The sequence below is a fragment of the Pongo abelii genome, chromosome 3 (assembly GCF_028885655.2).
Source record: "Pongo abelii isolate AG06213 chromosome 3, NHGRI_mPonAbe1-v2.0_pri, whole genome shotgun sequence".
NCBI classification, from domain to species: Eukaryota; Metazoa; Chordata; class Mammalia; order Primates; family Hominidae; genus Pongo; species Pongo abelii.
Genome location: NC_071988.2, coordinates 6,052,193 through 6,069,148, shown reverse-complemented (window position 1 = coordinate 6,069,148; position 16,956 = coordinate 6,052,193). Strand labels below are relative to the sequence as shown.

The window sequence follows — 16,956 nt, the reverse complement described above, 5'->3', positions numbered from 1 at the left end:
GCATCTGTAATCCCAGCTACTTAGGAGGCTGAGGCAGGAGAATGGCGTGAACCCAGGAGGCGGAGCTGCAGTGAGCCGAGATCATGCCACTGCACTCCAGCCTGGGTGACAGAGCGAGACTCCGTCTCAAAAAAAAAAAAAAAAAAAGAATTAAAACAATAAGAACATATAGGCTGATTGAAACTTTCAGGTCTGTGAGCATTTGACAGTGGCATTTCCTCAGTAGAGGAAAATTTATCCAGGTTGCATAGAAAGCTTTTCCCTTTTATTTAGCGTCATTACACACTAGATCTAGCTCTCATTTGTTTTGTTTTAATAGAAGTCTGTTTAGTACTTCTGAATCTATGTAGAACTGATTGCTTTTACCTACACTGTATCATTACAAAATTGGTTTTTCCTTTTTATCTGTCTGTCTGTCTGTCTATCTATCTATCTATCTAATCTATCTTATCTATCTATCTATCTATCTATCTATCTAATCTATTTAAGACAGGGTCCTGCTATGTTGCCCAGGTTGGCCCTGTACGCCTGGGCTCAAGTGATGTTCCTGCCTCAGCTTCTCCAATAGCTAGGATTATAGGCACACACCACAGCGTCCAGCTTTTCTTCCTTATCTTTTAAACATAAAGACTAACCAGATTAACCAAATCTGTTACAGGCTTGCAATTTATGAAAACATTTCCTACTTCTCTTGCTATCGAGTAGTAATCTTATCTATAAGAACAATCCTGTTTATGAAAATATTAATAATTCATTTTAATTGTCACTGGAGAATATATACTTAACATGTTTATTTCTGATAACTTGACTAGTAAGAATGGAATTTCTCAATCTTTATGCAGTTTTTCCTCTTTTTGTAGAAAGAACTCAAGTCTCACACTAGTTTTGTTGATTACATTACTTTTTAAAAAGCCTTATTCATTTCCTGGGACTTGACACACTTCTAGAATGGGGAAGAAAACTGTAGGTCTGATTGTCCATTTCTACATAGCTTTTCAGATACCTAGGGTAAACCGGTTTACATAGTTTATAGCCCTTGGTTCCTGTTTTCAGTGCTTGAATTCCTGTTTGGGTTGTAGATTCTTTATGGATTTTCTCTTCTGGCTGTAGATTGGCTTTGGAGCCAGGCTACCTACTAAAGAGAATAAGCATTATCTTCTATTCCAAATTCATGTGCTGAGATCAGAAAATAACAGACAAGGCCAGGCACAGTGACTCATGCCTGTAATCCCAGCACTTTGGGAGGCCAAGTCAAGTGGATCACTTGAGGTCAGGAGACCAGCCTGGCCATCATGGTGAAACCCCATCTCTACTAAAAATACAAAAATTAGCTAGGTGTGGTGATGTGCACCTGTAGTCCCAGCTACTCGGGTGGCTGAGGCAGGAGAATCACTTGAACCTGGGAGGCAGAGGTTTCAGTGAGCTGAGATCATGCCACTGCACTCTAGCCTGAGCAACAGAGTGAGACTATGTCTCAAAAAAGAAAAAAGAAAATAACAGACAAGAATTATTTATAAATGTATAACTACTTAATTGTGTGTTTGCACTCTCTGGCTTGCCAGGCAAATATTATTTAGAATTTTGGTGAAAAGTAATAGACTCCAAACGCCAGAGTCTTAATATTTCAAATGTCTGTTTTCTTTGTGCTCTTTTCTATATTCTCTCTTTTACTTTATGTTATATATCCTTTATGCCTTCCCCCTCAAGTCTTTTCCTTGTGTGAAAGTCCTATAAACACCCAAATTGAATAATTAGGAAAAGACAGTTGCAGGTAATGCAGAGTCTCTTGGGTACCAAGCACATCAACAATGTGAGTATGAACTTTGTAGTGAGAAAGGACCAGTTAAAAATATAGAGAGTTCAAGCATGACTTGCAGAAGTACTGTACTGGATCAAAGGGAATGGTAGAGGGCTTCTGTGGGAAGAGTACAAGTTGCTTTACCTAAGGCGAAAGCCTGCTAATATAGGATGGTAAATACCTAAAGGAAAATCCTGAGAGGGTCATGATTGTCTCGATATCACTGACACCAGGCACAGTGCCTTGTACACAAGAGACCTCTAGTACATGGGATCGTGAGAGAATGAGTTAAAATTCCTATGTTAGTTAGTCCCTGCCTGTGGACTCCGAATGTGATCTGAGTTGGTTTTTTCTCCCACCTGCTAGTATTATGAATATCATTTTATTTACCAAACTTCTCTTTTTCGGAATTTATTCTCTCCATTTAGATTTGGGAAGTAGCACAGTTTTGATCACCTGCCAAGGCCTAAGCATTCTACTGAATGGTACATATGGAGTATGTCACAGTTTGACGTGAAGAACTTTAAGCCTATTTGATAAGGGACCCATTCCCAGGAGGCAGTTAGAGAGTAGTATAAAAGGACATCATCACAAGGCAGCAGGCCATGAGGAGAGCCAGCACTCTGTAAGTGTTGGGAGGAAGACAGCGGTGTGCCCTTAAATAATTAGAAAGGGCTTCTTCAGGAAGGCAGGGCAGGAATGATTCCATTGCCAGTTGGGTGTTAGTGTTTCAGCCATGTCTGTGCTTTCTGAAACTTTTAGGAGCCTATTAACTTTTGTTTCTGATAGTTTGTCTATGTTTACCAGAATGCTAGTTTCAATAATGTTAGACTTCAGAGTTGTTTCCTATTAACAGCCCCATATTCCACCCCTTGAAGTGGTCATTAGGGCTAGTGATACCTGCCCTATTAAAGTGAAGTGAGGCTAAGAGACTTGCTTTGACTCATGAAATGTGAGTAACTCACTTCCAGGAGGAAGCATTCAAAGTACCAGTGCCAGCTTTGGTGCAGATCTTATTTTCTCTGGCCCCCTAGACTAGCAGGGTTCAAGATGATGGCCATTTTGTCACCCTGTGTCCCAGAATGATTATGATGAGTAATTACCCTTATCATCCCTGCCAATCCAGGATGAACACACAGTATGAGAAGGATAGAAACCTTTGTGGAAGTCCTAGCGAGAGAAATTAAGCAAGAGAAAGAAATAAAAGGCATCCAAATTGGAAAAGAGGAGGTCAAATTATATCCCTGTTTGCCAATAATATGCTCTTATATCTAGAAAAACCTAAAGACTCCACCAAAAAACCACCTAGATTTAATAAATAAATTCAGTAAAGTTGCAGGTCACAAAATCAGCATACAAAAATCAGTGATGTTTCTATATACCAATAACGATCTAGCTGAGGAAGAAATCAAGAAGGCAGTCCCATTTACAATAGCTATAAAAAAACAAGGTACCTAGGAATACATTTAACCAAGGAGGTGAAAGATCTCTACAAGGAAGACTATAAAACACTGATAAAAGAAATTGTAGATGACAAATAAATGGAAAAACATCCCATGCTCATGGATTGGAAGAATTAATATCATTAAAGTGACCATACTATCCAAAGCAATCAACAGATTAAATGTAACCCCTATCAAAATACTAATGTCATGTTTTACAGAATTAGAAAAAAAATCCTAAAATTCATATGAAATCAAAAAAGAGCCCTAATAGCTAAAACAATCCTGACCAAAAAGAACAAAGCTGGGGGTATCACATGACCTGACTTCAAATTATATTACAAGGGTATAGTAACCGAAACAGCATGGTACTGGTGTAAAAATAGATGAAAATAGATGTACAGACAATGGAACAGAATAGAGAGTCCAGAAATTAAGCCACATATTTATAGCCAGCTGATCTTTGACAACGCTAACAACAACATGCATCAGAGAAAGGACACCCTCTTAAAGAAATGGTGCTGGAAAAATTGGATTGCCCTATGCATAAGAATGAAATTGGACCTCAGTCTCACCATATACAAAAAATCAACTCAAAATGGATTAAAGACCTAAACGTAAGACCCGAAACTATAAAAATACTAGAAGAAAACCCAGGGAAAACTCTTCTGGACATTGATATAGGCAAAGAAATCTGTGACTACGACCTCAAAAACACAGGCAACTAAAACAGAAATAGACAAATGGGCCTTAATGAAACTAAAAAGCTTCAGCAGAGCAAAAGAAAGCAGCAGCAGATTGAAGAGACAGCCTGTAGAATGAGAGAAAATATTTGCAAACTATTTATCTGATAGGGAACTAATATCCAGAATATACAAGGAATTCAGACACTTCAACAACAGCAAAAACAAGAAGATCCCATTAAAAAGTGGGCAAAGACATGAATAGACTTTTTTTTAAAGAAGACATACACATGGCCTACACGTATATGAAGAAAAGCTCAGCATCACCAGTCATCAGAGAAATGCAAACCAAAACCAGAATGAGATGTCATCTTACCCAGTCAGAATGGCTATTATTAAAAAGACAAAAACAAACAAACCAAAAAAAAAAAAAAAACAGATATTAGCACGGATGCAGAGAAGAGGAAACTCGTTTAAACATTTTTGGTGGGAATATAAATTAGTATAGCTTCTATGGAAAAGAGTATGGCGATTTCTCAAAGAACTGAAAATAGAATGAGCATTCGATTCAGCATTCCCACTGTTGAGTATCTACCCAAAGTAGACACTCAAAGGAAAAGAACATGTCAGAAAGACACCTGTACTCATATGTTTATTGCAGCACTATTCACAATAGTAAAGATGTAGAATCAACCTAAGTGTCTATCAGTGAATAAATGGGTAAAGAAAATGTGGTCTATACACACAATAGAATGCTATTCAGACAAAAAAGAGTGAAATCATGTCTTTTGCAGCAACATTGATGGAACTGGAAGTCATTATCTTAAGTGATAAGGCACAAGCTAGACATAGAAAGCCAGATATTGCGTAAACCCTGACTTACTATGCAATTTATGCATGTAACAAAATTGCACATGTATCCTATAAATTTTTCTTTTTCTTTCTGAGACAGGGTCTCACTCTGTCACCTAGGCTGGAGTGCTTTGGCATGATCTCAGCTCACTGTAGCCTCTGCCTTCCCAGCTCCAGTGATCCTCCCACCTCAGCCTCCCAAGTAGCTGGGACTCCAGGCGTGAGCCACCACGCCTAGCTGATTTTTGTATTTTTTTGGTAGAGATGGGGTCTCACCATGTTGCCCAGGCTGGTCTTGAACTCCTGAGCTCAAGCAATCTGCCCACCTCGGCCACCCAAAGTGCTGGGATTATAGGTGTGAGCCACTGTGCCTGGCCTAGTTTTTTTTTTTTTTTTTTAAAAAGATATAAACCTTTGTGTTAGGCTATTGTAATTTGGGAGTTGTTTCTGTTGCATAATCTACCCTATTTTAACCTTTTCCCTCAGTTTGTTCTTGACCCCTTATCCTAGTTATTCTCAGTTCTCTTTTTGTTTTGTCAATAAGCTTTAGTTGTTCTTGTTATTCCATACAGTCTGACTTTGTCATTGAACCTTCCATGATTATATTGAAATGTAATGAAATTTGACCTTTTGAAATTTGAGACCTATCAAACATAAAGTAGATGTTTTCCAGTTCTCTCAAACAGTTCTTTCTGGGCACACTGTGTTACTTCAGAGTAGCTGTGATTAGTAGCCTTTCTTCCAGCTAGTGTCTTGGACAATCTACTGGAACGTGGGGAGGGGCATATGCACTCTATTGAAAGAGCTAATGAGTTTGTTAAGCTCAACATAGTCATTTGCTAGAGAGGAGAGAGTCAAAACCAGTGTGGTCTAGTAGAACTTTTGTGATTATGGAAATGTACTGTATTTGCACACTAGCTACATGTGGCTGTTGAGCACTTGAACTGTAGCTGATGTGACTGAGGAACTGACTTTTAGTTTAAAATAGCCACATGTGACTAGTGGCTACCATATTGGGCAGTGCAGTAAGGGTCTTAGAACACCATGGGGATGACATAATGCCAGGTGAAAAAGGCAGAATACGAAAGTATATGTATGTTATTATTTAATATATAGAAATAATAAATTTAAAGTTCTATGCAAAGGAAAAAGCACTAGTAATAAGCACACCAAAATACTAACAGTGAATATTAGGTGCTGAAGTTATGTATGAGTACGTACTTCTATTTTTATATTTTAAAAATACTTTAAAACTTTGCTAATAAAGGTATATATGATAAACATGAGAAGAAAGAAAGAAGTGCTGTGGTGCTAATAAAGACCACTTCAGCAAGTGAATATATCGGTTGAATAGAGCTGCCCAGATTTTTCTCCACAAGGTCCACATTTTACATTTTGCCCAGAGAAGCCCAGTTTGTGACTGTTTACTGTCTGGTGCTCTTTTTGATCAGTTGTACTGTACCAAAAGTAAATTGAGAGAACAGTCCACAGATAGTATTTATGCAGCCATGTCAGAAAGAGAGTATGCTTTTTGAAATAATTTTCATATGTTGTAATCACACCTAAAATTATTTACAGTTTATTACAAAAAAGGGAAATATCTTAATATTTAAATTAACTTGGCCACATGTCTGCTGTACTTGAACACTAAAGAAACTGAACTATAGATAGTATGTCTCTTATAGCTTACAAGAAATGCTATTAGTGCACTCTAAATAATTAGGAACACCAATAGGAGTTGTAATTTGAATTATTTTTAGTAATGTATGTCTTATAGAGTATAAAAAGATATTACCATGTTTCTTGGAACATTATTACATAAAGGATGAGATTTTAGGAAGATTTGTGAACTTCTTCAATTCCTCACTGCTCCAAAAAACCCTTCATTATTAAATTACTTGTGTGAAGTGTGGCATTATGTTTGGTCTACTTCTTGGAAAAGTATTTACTTATGTACTTATGTAATAATTTAAGTACTTAGATCTGTTTGGTTTTTTTTTTTTTTTGAGACGGAGTCTCGCTCTGTTGCCCAGGCTGGAGTGCAGTGGCGTAGTCTCGGCTCACTGCAAGCTCCGCCTCCCAGATTCACGCCATTCTCCTGCCTCAACCTCCTGAGTAGCTGGGACTACAGGCGCCTGCCACCATGCCCAGCTAACTTTTTGTATTTTTAGTAGAGACGGGGTTTTACCATGTTAGCCAGGATGGTCTCAGTCTCCTGACCTTGTGATCCGCCCGCCTCTGCCTACCAAAGTGCTGGGATTACAGGCGTGAGCCACCGCGCCTGGCCAGATCTATTGTTTTTTCTCCCCCTTAATGGCCAAACCATTTGGGGTTTATTATATCACCCTGAAAACATGTAGACTAGGTAAAGAATTAAATACTTTCATTTAAAAATTTAGTTTAGTCCCTGGGCTGGTTATAAATTCTCATGCCCAGGGCTCTGACTCCTGGAGACCCAAAGTGGCATGTATTTAAACTTAGTACAGGGTTTCCTGGGGGCTGCCATAGGGGTGAGCCTGGCTTGACAGCTGTTCTCGCCTTTCTCCATCACACTGTCACTGCTGGGCGGCACAGAGCGATGTTAATATTGACCCCAGAGCCTGCATAGAGTTGTTCCAGCCTTTGGGGGATAATTTTCGTTGGACCAGGGCTATTTTTAATCTTAAGGTCTTTAAAAGGGCTTGCAGTTGTATACTAGGCATACAACTGCAAGTATATGTATGTGCTGAGCTCTCTCTCTGGACTGCTTGGGGATAACATAGTTTAAATGTGTGGAGATTGCTCTGCAGATGTCTGTGTTCTAAAACAAGTAGAAAACTGGACAGCAAAGAGAGGTTGTTGTATTTCCATATTCCTCCTCCTTTGCACTTAACCACCTTGGGTTCTTTGCACTGTCATATTAGGACTTTGTAGTAGAGAACTGCAATGTTACCTGAAATAGAAAAGGCCCTGATAGGACTAGAACTAGGTTATTATAAATGAAGATGATCTCATAGTTGGTTTTTTTTTTTTTTAAGGATAGTAAGGAAATTGAGTATTTTGTTCTAAAAAACTAACGTTTTAAATAATTACTGTTCTTCATATAATCCTATTAGTAACAGAACCTGTAATACTAAGCATATAAAAACAATTTGAGTGTGGTAGTCTTTAACAGTACCTTCAATTTGTATGCTATTTGGAGAAATGCAGAGACCCCAAAATACACAGATAGACTTTTCATTTTCCCATGCAACAGTCTTGTGAGAAGTTGAAAGGAAGAGTCAGTATACGTTATTCTGTTTTACAGATGAGAAAACAATGACCCTGGGAAGTTGTGGGCACAAAAGCCAGCTATTAAGTGGCAGAGGTGGGACTGTGTGCAAAAACCTAGATACTATGATTGCTAAACTAGTGTACTTTCCACTCGCCATCCTACCTCCGTGAATTAAAGATGACTCATGATATATAAAGTTTTATGGGAATTATCTATTTTTTTTACATTTTTAATAGAAACCATTTAAACTTTAAAGCAAAAAAGACAAATTTTAAAATAAGTGTATTCATGTGGGAATACACATGAATTAGGATGATTTGGGCTAATTTTGCATAAGGGAAAGATAAGATGATTTGAAGGTCCTTTTCTCTTGGCAGAAGCCTCTGAAGAGGGAAGGGAACATGAAAAAAAAACACTTGATATATAGTGGTGCTTTTTCTTTAAAACTTTTTTATAGAATTTAAACTAAAACTTAACTTCGTATTGACTAAATTCCATGCTTGGAATGAGTGTAAAGGCAGATAGACAGTTTGAAATTTGGGTGTTTGCCAGTTGTGTTCCTCATAACGCCAGGTGAATAAACATGAGTTTTTGCCTGTGCTTGTCAAAACCAGCACTGACCCTCAATGCTGTGACCATTAGAGGTAAGTTTCACCGTGGTGGATCATACGTGAAGTAAGTTTTAATTAAACAGAGACAATTCATGAACCAACATACCTAGGAGTCTCCTTTCAGTTCAGAACTAGAAATAGTCTCTAATTAGGTCAAATGTTTACCCCTCTACCAAAGGCTTGCTGGTTAGGTAGAGAAAGCTTAGTGCCCAGTATTCTGTACATGGGTCATCTGCTAACAGTTTGAGTTAAAGCAGGGAGAATGCATACTCTTTAGCTCCAAGAACATTTAGATCTGTCATTATGGTACAGGAAGAAGCCATCTTGTGGTTGGTGCTTCTGTCTGAAAACCCAAGTTATTAGTATCCACTGAAAAGTGCTGGATAGATGAATGTAGAGTAGTCTGAAGCTACTTGTCAGCCTTTACTTTTTCTTTCTTTCTTTTCCTTGGTCCTCTGTAGTCTGTACTGTATAGATTTTAATCACTCATGACTATAGATATAACTAGTTATTTTAAAATTACATGCAATCAGATTTTGGACAAGTTGTAAGAACAGTCCTCTTAAGGATAATAATGCAAGCGAAGGTTTTAACCAGCTTTGAGATCATGTGGGAGTGTAATGTGCTTTGCTTTATTTTGCATTCATATGCTGATTTTGTCTCACCGCCTTGAATCCTTTCATTTGGCTAAAGAAATGTGAACTCTCTATTGACAACAGAAAGAATCTTATGGTTGGCTTGAGATCATGTTTTAAAGTAAACATAATAAAACTAAAACAATATATCAGTCTTTACAGTGAATCAAATCTTTCATGGTGTCAATTTTTAAGGCCTTTGAGTGGTACAGTGAAACAAATATTTTGGAGGTTCTGTGGTAGACAATTGTGTAGAACAACATTCTTCTGATATCCTTGTATCCTCTGGGTTTGATGTATATTATTGGATTAAATTTCCTGAAAATTTGTGTAAAATTTTTGCATCTGTACTCATGAGGCATATTGGTCTTCTTTGTTTCTTATAGTATCTTTTTTTTTTTCTTTTGAGATGGAGTCTCGCTCTGTCGCCCAGGCTGGAGTGCAGTGGCGCGATCTCGGCTCACTGCAAGCTCGGTCTCCTGGGTTCATGCCATTCTCCTGCCTCAGCCTCCCGAGTAGCTGGGACTACAGGCGCCCGCCACTACGACTGGCTCATTTTTTGTATTTTTAGTATAGACAGGGTTTCACCGTGTTAGCCAGGATGGTCTCTATCTCCTGACCTCGTGATCCGCCTGCCTCGGCCTCCCAAAGTGCTGGGATTACAGGCGTGAGCCACCGCGCTCAGCCTGTTTCTTGTAATATCTTTATTGGCTTTTGGTATCAGTTTAATGCTGTCTTCATAACATGATTTGAGAAGTATTGGGAGAGTTTGTATAGAATTGGAATTATGCTTTTCTTAAATATTTGGTAGAATTTACCTTTGAAGCTATATGGGCCTAGCAATTTCTTTGTGAGTTTTAAACTATAAATTCAATTCCCTTTATAGATATAGGACTATTCATTCTATTTCTTCTTGAGTAAGCTTTGGTAGTTTGTATCTTTCAAGGAATTTTTCCGTTTCATTTAAGTTACTGAATTTATTGGTATAAAGTGTTTCTAATATCTCTTATTCTCATTTTTATACCTATAGAATCTGTAGTGATCTCACCTCTCTCATTCCTGATACTCATAATCTATGTCTTCTCTCTTTCCTGATCAGTCTGGCTAGAGGTTAAAGAACCTGTTTTTGGTTTTATTGTTTTTCTGCTTTCTATTTCATTGGTTTCTGCTCTGATCTTTTTTCTGCTTAGTTTAGGCTTCGTTTGCTCTTCTTTGTCTAGTTTCTTAAGGTGAAAACTGAGATCATTGATTTAAGACCTTTTCTAATGTAGACAGTGCTCTACATTTCTTTCTCAGGACTGCTTTTGTGGCATCCTAAAAATATTGATAGGTTGTGTTTTCATTTACATTCAGTTCGAAATATAGTACTTCCTAATTTCTCCAATTTCTTCTTCCCCCACTTTTTTTTTTTTTTTTGAGATGGAGTCTCACTCTGTCGCCCAGGCTGGAGTGCAGTGGCACTATCTCAGCTCACTGCAGTCCCCTCCTGCTCCCAGGTTCAAGTGATTCTTTCACCTCAGCCTTCCAAGTAGCTGGGACTACAGGTGCCCGCCACCATGCCCAGCTAATTTTTTTGTATTTTTAGTAGACGGGGTTTCATCGTGTTAACCAGGATGGTCTCGATCTCCTGAGCTCGTGATCCGCCTGCCTCGGCCTCCCGAAGTGCTGGGATTACAGGCGTGAGCCACCGTGCCTGGCCTCCCCTATTGTTTAGAAATATGTTTTTAGTTCTCAAATATTTGGAAGCTTTTCCAGACATTTTTATTTACCAGTTATAATTCCATGTGGTCAGAGAACATGCATGTATGATTGAATTCTTTTAAGCTTATTGCACCTTTTCTGTGGCCAAAGATATAGTTTATCTTAGCTCAAGTTGGTTAATAATGTTGTTCTCTCTATATCCTTACTGATTTTTTTGTGTATTTCTTCTTGCAGTGACTGACAAAGAGGTTTTGAAATGTAGTGTAATTGTGGACTTGTTTATTTATCTTTGCAGTTCTACCAATTTTTGTTTTATATGTTTTGCAAGTATGCTATTAGATGTATAATATAAAGGACTGGTATGTCCTTTTGATACATCCATCCCTTTATCATTATGAATTGACCTTCTTTATCTCTGTTAGTATTTTTTGCACTGAAATCTACTTTTGTCAGAAACTGATGTAGACACCCTAGTTTTCTTTTTATTAATGTTAGTGTAATATTTTTTCTCTCCTTTTACTTTTAACCTATTTGTGTCTTTATATTTAAAGTGGATTTTATACACCTATAACATTCAAACCAAGAACCAAATCAGGAATACATTCCCAGGCTGGGCGAAGTGGCTCATGCCTGTAATCGTAGCACTTTGGGAGGCCAAGGCGGGTGGATCACGAGGTCAGGAGTTCAAGACCAGCCTGGCCAAGATGGTGAGACCCCGTCTCTACTAAAAATACAAAAATTAGCTGGGCATGGTGGTGGGCGTCTATAATCCCAGCTACTCGGGAGGCTGAGGCAGAGAATTTTTAGAACCCAGGAGACGGAGGTTGCAGTGAGCCAAAATCGCACCACTGCACTCGAGCCTGGGCGACAGAACAAGACTCCGTCTCAAAAAAAAAAAAAAAAAAAGAATACACTCCCTGGACTGGCATTAGCTCAGTGATTCCTTCAAGAGAGAACACTCCCATTTACAATAGACACACACACACACATGCTACCTAGGAATACATCTAATGAAGGAAGTGAAAGATCTCTGCAAGAAAGATGATAAAATCACGGATAACACAAACTAATGGAAAAATATTTCATGCCCATGGACTGGAAGAATTGGTATCGTTACAATGGCCATACAGCCCAAAGCAGTCTACATATTCAACACTGTTCCCATCAAACTACTAATGTCATTTTTCACAGAATTGGGAAAAAAAAAACTATTCTAAAATTCATGTGGAACCAAAAAACAGCCAGAATAGCCGAAGCAATCCTAAGCAAAAGCAACAAAACCAGTGGTTTTATGTTACCTGACTTCAAACTGTACTGTAAGGCTACAGTAACCAAAACAGCATGGTACTGGTACAAAAATAGATATGTAGACCAATGGAACGGAATAGAGAACCCAGAAATAAAGGTGTACACCTGTAGCCATCGAATCTTCAACAAAGTTGACAAAAATAAGCTACAGGAAAAGGACTCCCTATTCAAGAAATGGTCCTGGAATAGCTTACTAGCCATATGCAGAGGAATGAAAATGGACCCCTACCTTTCAGCATATATAAAAATTGACCCAACATGGATTATAGATATTTAAATGTAAGACCTTGAACTATAAAAACCCTAGGAAAAAAACTTGGAAACACCATTCTGGCCTTAGGAAAGAATTTGTGACTAAGTCCTCAAAAGCAATTGCAGCAAAAACAAACATTGACAAATGAGATCTAATTAACCTAAAGAGCTTATGTACAGCAAAAGAAATCATCAATAGAGTAAACAGTGTATAGTATTAATAGATACACCATTTCGTATACAGACCACCTACAGAATAGGAGAAAATATTTGCAAACTATGCATCTGACACAGGTCCAATATCCAGAATCTATTGGAAACTTAAACAATTCAACAAGAAAAAAACAACCCCACTAAAAAGTGGGCAAAAGACATGAACAGACAATTTTCAAAAGAAGACATACAAGCAGCCAACAAACGTATGAAAAAAAGTTCCACATCGCTGATTATCAGAGAAATGCAAATCAAAACCACAATGAGTTACCATCTCACATCAGTCAGAATGGCTGTTATTAGAAGTTAAAAAACAGATGCTAATGAGGCTGCAGAGAAAAGGGAACACTTATGCACTGTTGGTGGGAATGTAAATTAGTTCAGCCACTGTGGAGAGCAGTTTAGAGATTTCTCAAAGAACTTAAAACAGAACTACCATTTGACCCAGCAATCCCATTACTGGGTACATCTCAGAAAATAAATTATTCTACCAAAAAGACACATGTACTCATATGTTCATCACGGCACTATTCACACTAACAAAGATATGGAATCAACCTAAGTGCCCATCAACAGTGGATTGCATAAATAAAATGTGGTACACATATACCATGGAATACTATGTAGCCATTAAAAAAAAAGAATGAAATCATGTCATTTGCAGCAACGTGGATGCAGCTGGAGGATAATATCCTAAGTGAATTAACGTAGGAACAGAAAATAAAATACTGTATGTTCTCACTTAGAAGTGGGAGTTAAACATCAGTTACTCGTGGATGGAAAGGTGACAGCAGTAAACACTGAAGACTGCTATAGTGATGAGGGAGAGAGGCGGTAGGTGTTGAAAAAACTGTTGGGTACTGTACTCAGTACCTGGGCAGTGGAATAATTCATACCCCAAACCTCAGCATCATGCAACATACCCAGGTAACAAACTTGCACATGTATCCCCTGAATCTAAAATAAAAGTTAAAAAGAAAAAAGAAGACGCCGTATCTTGCTTGGGTAGAGCAGGTAGAGAAGTTTGGGGAAAAGCTGGCGTGTTTAGGCTACATCTACCAGATTGACATTTAGGAAAATAAATTTAAATTCTGTGGAAAAAATTAAGTGGAGGGGTTTTTTTTTTAATAGGCAGCATATAATTAGGTCTTGATGTTTTAAAATTCAGTGTATCTCTGCCTTTTAATTGATGTGTTTAGGTCCTTTACATTCATTATTATTAACAGCTGTGTTATCAGAATTTGTCTTCAAGTGATAGTAGATAAACCATTTCATACAAGAACTTATAATAGTATTCTTACATTTCTCCACTCCTGGCCTTTATGCTACTGTTGGCTTATGTTTTACTTATATGTATGTTATTAAATAAAAGTTTTGTATTATTTTTGTTTAAGCAATTGTCTTTTAAAGATATTTAAATAATAACACAAATGTTGTTATTTCTGGTGCTCTTTGTTCCCTTGAATGGATCCACATTTTGTTCTGTCTTAGTCTGTTTTCTGTTGCTATAACAGAATGACACAGATCAGGTATTTATCAAGAATAGTTTATTTGGCTCACAGTTCCTGGAGGCTGGGAAGTCCAAAAGCATGGCATTGGCATGTAGTGAGGGTCATGGCATGGCAGAAAGCATCACATGATGGGGAGGGTAAGAGGAGGCGAGAGTGCTTGAGACAGAAATGGGGCTGAACTTATCCTTTTATCAGGAACCCACTCCTGTGATATGAAGTTGGAGCCCTCATGACGTAATCACCTCTTAAAGGTCTTACCTCTTAATACCATCACAATGGCAGTTAAATTTCAACATGAGGCTTGGAGGTGATATTTAAATCATAGCATTTGCTGGCAATAAATTCCTTCAGTTTTCGCATATCAGAAAAAGTATTTTACTTTCATTTTGAAAGTTTTTAATTTTTTGCTTTTTATTTTTATTTTTTATTTCCGTAGGTTTTTGGGGAACAGGTGGTGATTGGTTACATGATTAAGTCCTTTAGTGGTGATTTCTGAGATTTTGGTGTACCCATCACCTGAGCAGCATACACTCTACCCAGTTTGTAGTCTTTTATCCCTTACCCGTCTCCCACCCTTTCCCCCCGAGTTCCCAAAGACCACTGGTATCATTCTTATGCCTTTGCATCCTCATAGCTTAGCTCCCGCTTGTGAGTGAAAACATATAGTGTTTGGTTTTCTATTCCTGTATTACTTCACTTAGAATAATGGTCTCTAGTTCCATCAGAGTCACTGCGAATGCCATTATTTCGTTCCTTTTTGTGGCTGAGTAGTAGTCCATGGTGTATATATATATACACACATATATACGCGTATATATATACACACACATATATACACGTATATATATATACACACATATATACACGTATATATATAACACACGTATATATATACACACACACGTATATATATATATATATATATACACATGTATGTATATGTGTGTGTGTGTGTATATTTATATGTATATACATACACCACAATTTCTTTTTCCCCTCATTGATTGATGGGCGTTTGGGCTGGTTCCATATTTTTGCAATAGCAAATTGTGCTGCTATAAATATGAGTGTGCAAGTATCTTTTTGAAAGACACTTTCAATGAGTATAGAATTCTAGGTTGACAGTTTTTTTTCTTTCAGTACTTTTAAGTTTTTGCTCCATTATCTGCTCACTTGTATTGTTTCCAACAAGAAAACTGAGGTCATACTTATCTTTTGTTTGCTATATTTAATGTTTCTTTTTTCTCTGAGTGCTTTAAAATTTTTCTGTTTATGACAAGTTTGAGTAATTTTATTATAGTGTTCTAGGGGTCGTTTTCTTCATATTTCTTGCACATCTCCAGAATTGAGTGTGTTATTTAATTGACAATCTCTCTGGCATCCTGAGATCCAAGTGTTAAATGAATTATGGAAAATGTTTTGAAAGTCAGCTGGAAAAGTTTAGCTGGTGGAAGTTACAGAAAATCTTTGCTTTAATTTATCTAGTTGTCATAGTTCAGAAAAGATAATATAATAGAGAGGATTTTAAAAGTAGCAAAACATGTATTAGTGACACATTAATTTAGTAACTTAGTCCTGTGGTGAACTTAAAACTGTTGTCTTTATATTTAATGTGTGTAAAATTTACTGCATAGTGATAGATAAATGCAAGAAACTCAGTCTTAAATCTTTGGGTAATGGTGTTTGTCTTTCTGACTTGATGCTTTTACTAACATTTATTAACAATACTTTGAAAGTAATTTTTGGTAGCCTCCTTATTATCTGTTAAAATTCATGCAAAAGTTGAGTTTAGGAGGTTTACCTTTCATTACATTAGTTTTCATTTTCTAGTGGTTTGTAAATTAACCAGAACTCTAATATAAAGAATATTATGATTTAATAAAGCCATTGTTAGATTACTTTCACATATTTAAAGTATGTTAATTTGGGGGGGAAGCTATTAAACTAAAAGTGTGTCATCTGTCATAAAAACTAAGAAATTCAACCTAGGTATATAGGAAGACAAGTTTCAGTAGGTATAACTGTATAGCCTGGCTGTAAAACAGATTGGTGCTCCACCTTTATTTGTCATCAGAGATGACCATCATCTCTGATTGGTCATCAGAGATGACCAGTCCTAAAGTTTCGAGCCTTACAAAGTAACTGATTACTTGTATAAAACATAAAGAACTAATTTTTTTACCCATGTTTCAATGAAATTACTCTTCATTTATTTCCGTTATACTTAGATATGAACTAGTGATTTATTAGTTAAGTTTTTCAGCATTACAGAAACAAAATTTTACTAGTCCAATCTCTTGAGATAGCAAAAAAAAATTGGCATAATTGAGCAGAAGCAGAGCATCAACTCCTGAATTTTCATTTATTTTAAATGATACTAAGCTTTTTAAAAGTTCACAATGTTCTTTTAAGTTTTTTTAAAAAATTTATTTATGAAGACAAGGTCTCAATATGTTGCCCACACTGGAGCGCAGGGGTTATTCATAGGCACAGTCATGGTGCAGGACAGCCTCAAACTCCTGGGTTCAAGCAGTCTTCCTGCTTCAGCCTTCCAACTTGCTGGTACACAGGAAGGTACCACAGTGCCTGGATTCATTTTAGAAGTTTAAAATATCAAAGATTATAGGGGGGGGAAATCAGTGTTCTAAGATACCAAAAATATTTTAATAAAAAGGGACAGTTTATTTGATTTTTTTC

The 16,956-nt window shown here is 37.1% G+C and overlaps 1 protein-coding gene across 23 annotated transcripts in view; it reads left to right on the top strand.

Annotated features, from left to right (window-relative positions):
- Nucleotides 1–16,956, top strand: part of KIAA0232 (KIAA0232 ortholog) — a 99,339-nt gene that overhangs the window by 24,746 nt on the left and 57,637 nt on the right. The window lies entirely within an intron of this gene.